The 13,237-nt window shown below is 40.3% G+C and overlaps 1 pseudogene; it reads left to right on the top strand.

The window, feature by feature from the left end:
• Positions 1-878: 878 nt before the first annotated feature.
• LOC111720793 lies at positions 879-1,493 on the top strand (annotated as a pseudogene).
• The last annotated feature ends 11,744 nt before the right edge of the window (positions 1,494-13,237 follow it).

Below are 13,237 nucleotides of genomic sequence, written 5' to 3'. Positions count from 1 at the left end.
CGGGTGAGGCGAAGAGCGAAAGCGGTTGCTCCCCGGCTTCGCCAACGGAAGCGGGGACTTCCCGCCTTCCCCGGGCTTAAGGCGGGGCTTGGCTCCGGTTCGTGCCGGGACTGGGGATACGGTACTAGCGTGCGGGCGTGACACCCCGCCCTCGGGGGTCCGGGAACGCAACGGGGGCCCGGCAACAGCCCCTTTTCCTGACCCGGGGTGGGTGGCTCTGAAAAGGCCGTTGGTTTCGGGAGTGAGCCTTTCGGCCCGGGAGCCGAGCCACCCCTTGGCCTTGTGGGGCTCTCGGTCTTTTGGGCAGCAGGACGGCCTGGATGTTACACGCCGCCCTGGGCGATCGTCACCTTGCCCAACAACGTTGAGCTCCTCGTCGTTGCGGATGGCCAGCTGGAGGTGGCGGGGGATGATACGCGTCTTCTTGTTGTCCCTGGCGGCGTTGCCCGCCAGCTCCAGGATTTCGGCCGTCAGGTACTCCAGCACCGCCGCCATGTAAACGGGGGCGCCGGCGCCGACCCGCTCGGCGTAGTTGCCCTTGCGCAGCAGGCGGTGCACACGGCCTACGGGAAACTGCAGCCCGGCCCGGGAAGACCGAGACTTGGCCTTGGCGCGAGCCTTGCCACCCTGCTTTCCGCGGCCAGACATGACGAGTAGGAGGACGAGGACGAGGACGAGTAGGAGAACGAGGACGGCTGAGAGCACGACACGGCTGACTCAATCGCCAACTGGAAAACTACACTGGTGCTTCGGCCCGCCGCGCCGGGGCCTTTTATAGCTTGCGCCGGGACTGCGCGACGCAGCCTTCCGATTGGTCGGCGCGCTGTCTTTGTCCAAGGCTACCCAGGGAGGCCTCCGCCTCGCATTCCGTTATTTACATGGCCGGCCTCTCCGCCTATGACGGACCTCCCGGGGAAGCCCCAAATCGGAGCCTAGCGCCGCCGAGCCTTCATTTCATGTGAGCACTATAAGTAGCGGGGGCCCTCGGCGGTTCCGTTTTCGTTTCTAAGTCGTTGCTTCTCTGCCTTTCGGCCCTTTTCTTCCTCTCGATATGCCCGAGCCGGCCAAGTCCGCCCCTGCCCCCAAGAAGGGCTCCAAGAAAGCCGTGACCAAGGCTCAGAAGAAAGACGGAAAGAAGCGCAAGCGCAGCCGCAAGGAGAGCTACTCCATCTACGTCTACAAGGTGCTCAAGCAGGTCCACCCCGACACCGGCATCTCCTCCAAGGCCATGGGCATCATGAACTCCTTCGTCAACGACATCTTCGAGCGCATCGCCGGCGAGGCGTCCCGCCTGGCCCACTACAACAAGCGCTCCACCATCACGTCCCGGGAGATCCAGACGGCCGTGCGCCTGCTGCTGCCCGGGGAGCTGGCCAAGCACGCCGTGTCGGAGGGCACCAAGGCCGTCACCAAGTACACCAGCTCCAAGTAAGCGCGGCTGCCCCCGGAGCCGCTCGCGCCGCCCCCGCCCCGAAACAAAGGCTCTTTTCAGAGCCACCCACCTTCTCTCGAAGGAGCTGTCTCGCGCCAAAAGTCCTTTAAAACTTGCGCGCTCGGCCCCGCTCGCCTGCCCCGCTCGCCCCCGCCTTGGACGCTTCCCCTCCCCGAGACCCAGGAGCCTCCGGCTCCCCCGCCTCGTCGCGGGACCCCCGGCATTTAAAAGCGACAGAAATGAAGAAAAAACACTTTCGACTGCCCTCCTTTACACTTTCCCTGGACCTTTGCCGGGCAACTCTGGCTCCCCTTTGCCCACGCCCCGCGCTCCTCCCCTAAGCGCCCGCAGGCACGGCGCGCACGCTCCTCGCAAATCCTTCAGGATTATGAAACCTCCCCTGGGCAAATTCAACCCTTGCTTTTCTGGAGAAAAGCAATTCCTAGCGCCCCGCCTCTATTCTCCCGGTTCTCTAGAGAACCTCCTCTATACAAGTTCTTCCAGTTCTTATCCTTTGTCTCGTGACTTAGATTATTTAATCCATTCGAGTAGGAAGTTCAATACTTCAATTCTCACAACTGCTTCATATTTGAGAAAAAGCGGGCAGAGATCTCAACATGGTCTTCATAGCTAAACTTGGATTTAAAAGGCCCACAAAGACCAGGGATTGGCATTTCTAATGAACACTGGGGGAAGTTTAACAAACTGAATGCATCAATATACTGAAAATATTAACTATTATGGGCAGATTGAATTTATGTTAGACATGTAAAGTTTGGTTAAGTATTAAGAAAACTATAAGTGAGATAGATTACATTAAGAAAAGAGCAGCCCAAATCTATATTATAGCCATAGCTGCAGGAAAAGCTTTTAATAAAATAAACGCCCATTTACGTTCATTAAACAATAAGTAAATATCACAATAAAGGGACCCTTATTATAAATAATGCGATACATCTCTTATGTAGTATATTACATAGCTCATATAGTATGTAATGTACGATAAATGGCATCTAAAACCAAGAGAAGGCTTTATTATGTAATTGGGATAAAATAGATTCAATAAGATTGGGTTAACCAAGGCTATCCATAATCATTTCCATCATGATTGATGCAACTACAAAGTATTCCTTATGGAAGTAGTCTTGAATATTGAAATATTGTTATAAATACACTGAAATGATACAATAAACATGACAATGTTATCTAAATTGATTTACTTTTTGAATGCTATATCACTCCGATTTGCCCAACAATTATTTCATAGCATTAGGTAGGAAAAGACTGGGGGGAAACTAGGGAGGAAAGGAGTTTTAAGAATATCATACCTCAATCTATTTTGATGGAAGTGATATTTTCAATACAGAGATCTAATTCAGTTCCAATTGATCAATGATGGACAGAAGCAGCTACACCCAGAGAAGGAACACTGGGAAATGAGTGTGAATTGTTTGCATTTTGTTTCTCTTCTCAGGTAATTTTTACCTTCTGAATCCAGTTCTTCCTGGGCCACAAGGTTCTGCATATATATTGTATCTAGGATATACTATAACATATTTTAACATGTGTGAGACTGCCTACTATCATTTAGGGGAAGGGCTGGAGGGAGGAAAGGGAAAAGTTGGAACAGAAGTGAGTACAAAGGATAATGTTGTAAACATTACCCATGCATATGTGCTATCAATAAAAAGTTCATACCTGAAACTTTAATATTCATCTAATCATCACAATAATTTCATAAGAGAAAATGATCTTATAGGAAAGATCAGATGTACTACAAAAAGATAAAAATGAACCTTAAGTCTTGTGTAGAATCAACCCAAATACTTCAACTACTGAAGTAAAGAGGCAATATTCAGTGAAAACTGCTGGAAAAAAAGTCTGCCAAAATGTAGGTGCATGTATTAATATCTCACATTATCATATTGCCATATATTACTAAAATAAAAAAGGTTACATTATAAACACATTAAAGGTACAAAAAAATTACTTTTTAGATCTATGCATAGAAGAGTCTATGACCAAAATAAGGATAAAAAGGATCACACTTAAAAGATGGATAATTTTGATAACACAAAATTGCAATGTTTTGCAATACTAAATACAGCTAAAGGAAAAAAATGAATAGGGCTAACTGGGAAAATAAATCCTTTCATCAGTTTTTTTGATGACAATCTCATCTTAAAGCTACATAAAACTGAATCAATTAAAAATAAGGTATATTTTCCATTTAATAAAAGGTCAAAGGATATGAACAGAATTTTTTTCCTTAAGTTTTGTTTTGTTTTGTTTTAATTTTCTGTTCTCATTATAATTATCTGACAAACCAACTTCCACACTGGACAAAATTTTTTTTAAAAAATCAGTACATAACTATAGAGGGGATATTAAAAAAAAAAATGTATGTCTCCTGCACGTTAAATTTTGCTTCTCTGGCTAGAGATGTGTGATGTATTTCATCTTCATTCTTTTGCAATTTATTGTATTCCTGAGTTCTAAACTCTTTTAAAGATGTTTTTCTTTATATTTTCTTAAGTAGCATAAATTTTTATTATTTCTCTACATGGCAATTCATAGAGGTTTCTCCCAATTCCCACTGAAATTGTCCATTATATAATTTTTATGCCTCAATAGTATTCTATTACCTTCATAGAGCACAATTTGTTTATCCATTTCCTAATATGAGAAGAGCACCTAAGTTTCTAATCTTTGACTACTCTGCTATAAAAATTTATGTACATGGGGGATCCTTTTTTCTTTTGGTGAGGGATTATATAGATTTAGGAATCCATTTTTGAAGAGGACCTGTATAGGGTGATCACTTCCTTATGAATTGAATTTGTTAGGCAGAGTTGCACAGTCATCACCTTCACTCTCTCTTCCAGAGTCATCAAAGTCCAATGACAGGACAAATGTCAAGACTGGTAATAGCCTGGGATGAAGTAGACCACCTTCCTTGAAGCCGTTGATGTCTGACCAAGCTCTAAACATCTGCTTCAGCCACCTTCATGGCCACTGAAACAAAATGTTCTTCCCTGATCATTTAGCCAATGGAAGTTTTCACATGCTTTGAAGCCTATCAGTTACCTTCAACCTGGTTAAGCCCATCTGCTGGAACATGCTACATACAGCTTCTTGGAGCCACAGGTGAGAGTTCAGTGACCAGTTGGATATCAAAAGAGGGATGAACAGCCCTGAAAAGGGCTAGACAAGCCCTCACAGCAGGGAGGTTAGTCCTCCCTGAAGACTGTACAATCCTATGGTAGTATAGTTGGGTCAAAGTATATGGACAGTTTAAAAGTAATTTTCTAGCCTAATTTCTTTTTTCAAATAAATATATGCAAAGATAGTTTTCAAATTTCACCCTTGCAAAACCTTGTATTCCAAATTTTTCTCCCTCCTCTCTCTCCTAGACAGCTAGTAATCCAATATAGGTTAAAGATGTGCAATTCTTCCAAACATATTTCCGCATTTATCTTGTCCAGCCTAATTTCACACTCATTTCCAGAATCTTTCAACAGTTTTTCCAACAGTGTGCATGTATATACCTCTTTTCCCACAGTCCCCGTAACATTTAGCATTTTCCAAATTTATCTTTACTAGTCTCATCAGTGTGAAGTACAACCTTATATTTGCATTAATTCTCTATTACTAATTTAAAACATTTTAAATATGATTGCCAATAGATTGTATTCCTAGGTGTCTATAGTGAAGAATGGCTTTTAACCTTATAAAATGTACATCTGAATCCATTTTGGAAATGAGATCTTTAGCAGAGAAACTTGCTTCAAAAATAATTCCCCACATACTTATTTCCTTCTAATTTTTATGGTATTGGATTTGTTTATGCAACAAATTTTCATCTTATATAATCAGAATTTTTTGTTTTATCCTGTGTGATTCTATTGCTTATTTAGTCATGAACTCTTCCCCTACATGTAATATAGAAATGAAAGTTGATTTCTTCCATGCTCCTCTAACTTAAGATGTGACTTTTTAATATACAGCCATGATCCATTTGTAGTTTTTTTTAACTATATGCTACAAGTCATTGTTCTAACCCTACTTTATGTCAGACTAATGTCCTATTTTCTAGTAGTTTTTGTCAAGTCCTTCCCCCAATAATTGGGGTATTTGCATCTTGATCATTCCCTTCTGTGTGCTGCTCTCCCTTTGATCCTGATCGACTGCTCTCTTTAAAAAAAGTACCAACTCATTTACATGATTACTGCTTATTAGTACAGTTGGGTTAAATGAGTAGATGAGAACTGGTACTATTCAACTCCTTTCCTTCCCTCTTTTTTCATCATTACCCTTGTGGGTTCTAGATCTCTTTTGTTCCTCTTATGAATTTTTTGTTGGTTTTTTCACCCTGGGTCTACAAAATATTTTAAAAGTTTGCTACAGCACTGAATAAACTAATTTAGCATGTATTTTAGTTTTTATTTTGTCAGCTTTACCTGTGAGCATTTAATATTTTTTCTAATATTTGTCATTTAACTTTAGTCAAATAGTGTTTTTCAATTATATATATTTTTAAACTTCTGTAGTTGTGATATCAGAGAAACTGAGGAAAGCAGAGATTAGTTTTTAATCTTTAATGTGGAGTTTAAGCTTGCTGACTGCATGGAACTCTTGTGCAAAGCATTTGGTCCAGATAAACGGAGGCAGGGAATTTCTATAGAGTTTTAGCTAACTAGGGTTTGCAAACAGAATATATAACCTGAATATACAATTTTATAGGGGAAACAAAGGCAGATAAGGAGGAGGTGAGGACACTGAGAAGAAGGACAAGCCATAATTCCAGGAAAGGATAATAACTGAATCCTGACAGAATAGGGGTCAAGATAAGAAGGTCAAGGACAGGAGACATTGAGTCAAGGAGCAATACTCAAAAGGAGGGGGATTTATCCTAGCAAGGATCAAGATAATGCACCTGGAGTTTATAACACAGTGATAATGTAAAGTTGGTCAGAGCTTCAAGGTTTTTCCTGGGCTTTTTTTTTTTAAGCTCAATTTCCAGTCCTAATTGGCTCAACATAATTATTTCACCAAGTTATCAAGGTTTTACTACCCACCTAAAAGAAAACCTATAATGCTGGAGAAACTGAGGTATGATAGAGATTAGGTTTTTAGTATTTTAAAAGTGGATAATCTGGACTAGCGGCAGAACAGGATCCATGTCCGGCCCCCAGCTGTCTGAATGGGACTCTTGTCTCAAAGCATTCAGCCCCCAGCACCTAATTCCAGAGACTTTTATAAGCCTTTGTTTAGGCAAGGGGGGGAGAGGGGGAGCAGAGCACTGGATGAGTGAAAATTCCAAGAAGAACCATTTTTAATTCTGACAGGGTTGGGGGTCAAGAAGGTGGTCAAAGGCCAAAAAGACAGTGAGAACCATCCGGGGATTTGAGATAAGCCATCTGGAGTTTTATGATTCTTTGGAATGTGAGAGTGGCCAGAGCTCAGAGGCCCTAATTCTCTCAGTCTTAATGGTCAGGAAGGGGGGTTGGGGGTGGCTATATGGAAAACTGAGGCAGAACAATTCAGGGAAATTGAGGCAGGAAACTAAGGTATTACAATTCAGAGAAACTGAGGAGGGGAAACACTGAGATATTATAAAACCTATCATGTTTTTCCCACCAGGTGCTCTGCATGCTTTCAACTCCATCATCATCATCATCTCCTCTCACTAGCTTTAACTGTAATGCCAGAGAAACTGAGGCAAGATAGAGATTAGAGAGTTTTTAATGTTTTATTTGGATTTCTGAGAAGGAGAGATTGTGCTAGGGGCATGTTGCCTCCAGGGTTGATGTCCAAAGCCCTGAGCAGCAGCGAATGTGAGTTCTCAGTGACATATAAATGACTCTAAGCTCGGATACACAAAAGTGGGGTGGAGTCCAAACTCTGATGAGCCAGAATCTCCAGGCAGAGACCATCAATCCGGTTGTGACAGGTTGGGGGGCAGGACCATAATTTCTTGCTAACTGGTGGTTAAGGAGATGTCCACCTGGAGATAGGAAGTCTGAAATTTAGAGGATACCAATTAGGTATCTGAGATAGGACATCTGGAGTTTTATCTTCTGGAATGCCAGATCTTCACATCCCTAATTATCTCAGTTCTAATTGGCAGAAAAAGAGGGTTGCAACTAGAGGGATTGAGGCAAAACAATTGAGGGAAACTGAGGCAGGACCATTAGGGAAAGTGAGGCAGGAAAATAAACCGGAACTATGGCACAACGTAACTTCTCTCCCACCCTAAATGCATTACCAGGAAACACCATTATAGAAATTGCTTCAACTTTGGTACTTATAGGACTTCAATGTCTTTGGTAGACATTTGGTAGAGCAAAAAATTTTCCCATCCCAGGCCTCCCTTAAAAGAAGACTCAGAATTGCAGCCAGCTCTTCATTTCTTACCAGCTGCTTTGTTTGGTTTGGACTCCACCATCATTATGCCCCTCTACCAGCCCCCTCTGGCTGCTACCCTTCTTCCTCCACTTTAGCTTTCTTCCATAGCATGTCTTCTCCCATTAGATTGTAAGCTTCTTGAAGGCAGGAACTTTATCTCAGCTCTCAACAGAGTGCCTGGCACATAGTAGTTCCTTAATAAATGTTTATTGCTTGTTTTGTAGGTGGACTTTGGGTCTTCTTTTTTCCTCCTGCCCCCCAGAATAGGGCAAAGAATTGTCATTGCTCTCAAGGGAACAGCACATAAACAACACACATGACACACAAATTCATATGAGATAATCTTAGAGGGAAGGGACTAAATTTAAGGAGCACCCAGAAAACTTTCTTGAGAAGATAGGATTTTCTCTGAAACCTGAAGAAAGCCAGAAGGTGGAAATAAGGAGGAGAGAGAGTTCTCTGAGAGAATGAGAATTCTCCATGAAAATGTCTGGATTCAAGAAGGCATAAAAAGAGCAGAAGTAGAGCAGGAAGCCAAGTTAGAAAAGACTTTAAAAGCCAAATAGTTGGTTGTATATTTGATCTTTATAAGCAGTTCTGGAGTTTATTGAATAGACGGTAGGAGTGCCATAGAATGAAGTAAACATTTAATTAAGCACTTACTTTGGGCTAGGTACTTTGCTAAGAACTTAGCATCTAACTGGATCTTTATAACAGCTAGATGCTATTGTGATTCCCAATTTGCAGTTGATAAAACTGAGACAGAGAGATGTTAAGTGACTTGTTCAGGGTCACACAACAAGTGGTCTGAGGATAAATTTGAACTGTTTCTGACGCTTGTCCCAGCACTCTACCATCTGTACTACCCAGCTGCCTGTCAATGACACGTTTTTAAGCAATAGAACTTCAGGAAAATCAATTTGACGGATGAATAAATGTGGACTGTGATTTGAGGAAGGGAGACCAACCAGTAGGCTACTGCAAGCTTGGAATGATGAGAACTAGTAGCAGGGTGGATTCAGAATAGGAGAGGAGAGCACATAAAGGAGAGGTGTATGTAGAGTAGACTCAACAAGACTTGGTAACTGGGTATATATATGGGGGGGGAGGGGAGAGGGCAGGGAGAAGGGGTACTTAAAAGCTTAAAAGAGTGAGGAGGTGAGCATAATAGTTTGCCAGACTGGATAGTTTGGAGGATGGCTATGATGTTGGCAATAAGGATGTTTGGAAAAGAGGAGAATTTGGGGAGGAAAGAAAATGAGTTTGGTTTTGGTTATGTATAGTTTACATATGTCTACATGACATCCACTTAAAGATGTATAAAAGGTGATATGAACTATGATGTGGGGTTCAGCACCAAAAGTTGGGGTTTGGTCACGTGAAGCATTCACAATGGCCATTCTCTTTGCAAAAGGTAGATTTATTTAGGGAAGATGTTATAAACAAAATGAAGGGATATAATTGGGCCACTGGGAATGGTAAATAAGAAATAGAGATGGGAGAACATATGCAAGACAAGTTCCTCAGTGGAACTCACAATTACCCAGTAGAAATGAAGTACCCCGTGAAGTTGGAGTATGCCCTTAGCCGGCAGGCTAAATCCCCAAAGGGACTTAGTACCCTAAAAGAGTTAGGTATAAAGAGAAGGAGTGGGGTTGGGAAGCAGAGCGGAGTTAGAGGAGATAGCACACAGTATGGAGGGGGAGAGATAAGGAGAAAGACACAAGTCAGAGTGTCAGTGGCAAGCTGACTCAAAGGAGGATAGCAGTCATGGCTTGGTCCATAACTAGATTTTATAGGGAAAACTGAACCTCAGGGACATGACTAGGATTTCTGTGGCCGGGAGGGGAGGCGGAAGGGTCTCAGGAGTTTGACATAACTTGGATTTTAGAATGGATCACCTCCCTAAAGGGTGGGACCGGGGAGCTAAACTGATCTCTATCAGACTTCTGCCTGCTTGCCTCAGGGGTCAATTCTTCAGTTTCTCTTGGTCTAAAACACCATTTAGGACCTCATCAAAGGTATTTAGTTAGAAATGTGAGGCTAGAGGTCAGAGATTAGAGATACATAAATAAGTGAGAATTATTATTGAATTCATGGAAACATATATCATCAAATGAAATATAGAGAAAAGAGAAGAGAAAGGAGTGCAAGGCAAAGCCTTGGAGGAACACCTACAATTATTAAGTCAGATCTGGAAAGTAGCCCAAAGGAGATTGAGGAGGAATAATCAGACAGGTAAGTGAGAGAAGATAGTACTTATCTTCTGGGATGCCAGATCTAGTGCCAAGGACTTTAGAAAGTTGAGAAATGATTTTTTGAAAGACAAAAAAAAAGTTGTTGTTTTTTTTTTATTTGCTGAGGCAATTGGGGTTAGGTGACTTGCCCAGGGTCACACAGCTATTAAGTATTAAATGTCTGAGGTCAAATTTGAACTGAAGTCCTACCGACTTCAGGGTTGGTGCTCTATCCACTAAACCAAATAGATGCCTAATTCCATTATTTTAAATGACTTTCTTGTTAGATTTTGTTGGTTAAACATAGGTAAGATGGATTTGGGGAGTTCCTAGTTTGAAATAAACATATGACAAATTCACAATGGTCATTCTCTTTGACAAGAGGCAGGTTTTTTGTTTTTTTTCCAGAAGAGGTTACAGATAAAAATGAGGCAAAATAGGGACGAAGAGTGCCAAATATGAACGTAATTACAAGAACGTATAGTTAAGACTAACCAGGGGTTAGCCAGAGTAAAGAAAAAGCCACCATTAGAGGGAATGGCCACTAAAAGGAGGGAAAGAGAGAGTATCCTCATATCCTCATAGTGGGCTTAGTCCTAAAAAGAACTTTTCTAAGTTCTTCATCATAATCAGTTATTTTGTATGGGAAATATGGCTTTGGGGGTTTCCCAGGCAAAGACCAGGTGGAATGCACGAAGATAGTCTGGGAAAGCTAACTTCTTTTTTGTAAGCAATTAGGGTCTATAAGGGGTTACATTATGACTATCTTAATTTATTATAATAAAACAGTTGGGGAAAGCTAAGTTCCCATCACGGTTGTCTCAAGGTTGTAACTATCTTTAAAGATGCTAACTAAATTGAAGATAAAATGGATGAATTAACAATAGACTCACATTATTAACTTCACATTCTATAGAAACAGGATAATCTGGGAAGCCATTTGGGCTTCTTCCTGACTGGGGAAGAACATAGGCCATATCAGGTATTCTGAAGATTTACATTAATTCATCTTATATCCCGCCATTTTGTTGAAGTTATTATTTCAATTAATTTTAATCTAATTTTTCTCTATATAAAGCCATTCAATTGAAAAAAAAAACATATTTGTGTCTCTTCTTTTCTTATTATTATTCCAATTTCTTTTTCTTATAGCTGGCATTTTAATGACAGTGATCACACTGTGGGTTGCATCCTTGTTTTACTCCTGCTTTTATTGGGAAAGATTCTAACTTTTCTTCATTACATAAAATGCTTTTGTATGAAAGTGAACTCTATGTCCTATCCTGAGGAATGTACATTTATTCCCATAGTTTTGTTTGCAACAGTTCCCTTTTATTGTTCTGCCTCAGTTTCCCTGGTTCCCCCCTTTTCTGCCCATTAGAACTGAGATAATTAGGGCTGTGGAGATCTGACATTCCAGAAGATAAAACTCCAGATGTCCTACCTCAGATACCTAATTGGCATTGTTTATAATTCTAAATTTCAGACTTCCTGGTAAGAATTTGTGGTCCTACCCCCAACCTGTGAGAACCGGATTGATGGTCACTGCCTGGAGATTCCTGCTCACCAGAGTTTGGACTCCAGTCCTCCCCTGCCTTTGTTTAGCTACTGGAGTTTAGAGCTATATATCGTCATTGAGAACTCATTTGCTGCTGGGTGCTTTGAGACATCAGCCTTGGGGGCAACATGCCCCCAGCACAATCTCTCCTCAGAAATCCAAATAAAATATTAAAAACACTAATCTCTATCTTGCCTCAGTTTCTCCAGAATTAGTCCCTACAGTTTTTAATAAAAATGAATGTTCCATCAAAAGCTTTTTTAGCATCTATTGGCATAATTGTGTAGTTTTTATTGTTATATTGCTAATATGGTTTATTATAGTTAGTTTCTTGTTATAAAATAGTCTCCATTTAAATTCATTTTATGAATTCATATTGAATTTCATAAAATTCATTTAAAATTGAATCACTACCTGGTTACAATATATACTTCTAAATACTGTTTTAAAGAACTTGTTAAATTATTTTTTTTTAAACATATCAGGGTTCAGTAGGAATGTTGCTCTGCAGTTTCTTTCTCTTTTTGCCTTTCTGTGCATTACGGAGCAATATCATATTTGTATCATAAAAGGATAGTGGAAGAGTGCACTTTTTTGTCATTGCAAACATTTTTTTAAGAATTGGAATACAATTCTTTAAGAATTGGAATCAATTTTTTAAGAATTGGAAATAACTGGAATTAAATATTTGATGGAATTTACATGTAAATCTTCTGGTCCTGGATTTTTTTTTTTTCAGTTACGAATTTATGGCTTGTTCCACTTCTTTTTCTGATACTGAGTTTCTTACTCTATTTATTCCTTCATTGATATGGGTATTGTAATTTTTTTAGTATTCATTTTTTCCTCCAAGTTGTCATTTGCTTGGGTTTTTTTTTCATTTTTTAAATGGAAAAAAAAAAAAAAAAAAGCGCTTTACTATCACAAAGACCTGAAGATACAACCATCTCTGCTCTCAAGAAGTTCACTTTCTAATAAAGGAGAAAACACATATACGAGGTTTCAGCTGAAGGTCAAAGGGTAAGGTACCATTGTTCTTAGGATACAGCAGCTAAGAAGATGGCAATGATGCAGTTTTTTTATGGTAAAGTCATATGCATTTCTTTTTTTTTTTATTGCTATGCTTTGTTTTTACACTTTTAAAGATACACAGATTGCTTCCATTCTATGAGGTTAAATAAAACAATCAAACGAAGTTAGTAATTGCAACATTCTATGGGATTCTATGGGAGCATCTCCCCCATCTCATAATTAATAAAAATTAACAAATCAATTTTCTTTCCTTCCTACCCAAATGACAGGAAAAGGAAAAGAAGAATAAGTTATAACACATATGCAGTTAAGTAAAACAAATATCCTCAGTAACTGAATACTAGAAAATGATGTCTCATTCCAAACTCTTTATCCTTTGGCATGAATAGTATATTTCATTATTATGGTTATTCATTGAATCATTAGTAGTCATTGTAATCAAAGTTATTTGTTTTTAATAATAAAATTTAATGTTTTTATAGTGCCAAGCACTAGACTAAGCACTTTACAAGTGTTATCTTATTTGATCCTCACAATATCCCTATGGGGTAGGTGCTATTATTATCCCCA

The sequence above is a fragment of the Sarcophilus harrisii genome, chromosome 4 (genome assembly GCF_902635505.1).
Source record: "Sarcophilus harrisii chromosome 4, mSarHar1.11, whole genome shotgun sequence".
Taxonomy (NCBI): Eukaryota; Metazoa; Chordata; class Mammalia; order Dasyuromorphia; family Dasyuridae; genus Sarcophilus; species Sarcophilus harrisii.
Note: the sequence above shows the minus strand (reverse complement) of the source record. Positions and strands in the feature narration are given on the sequence as shown.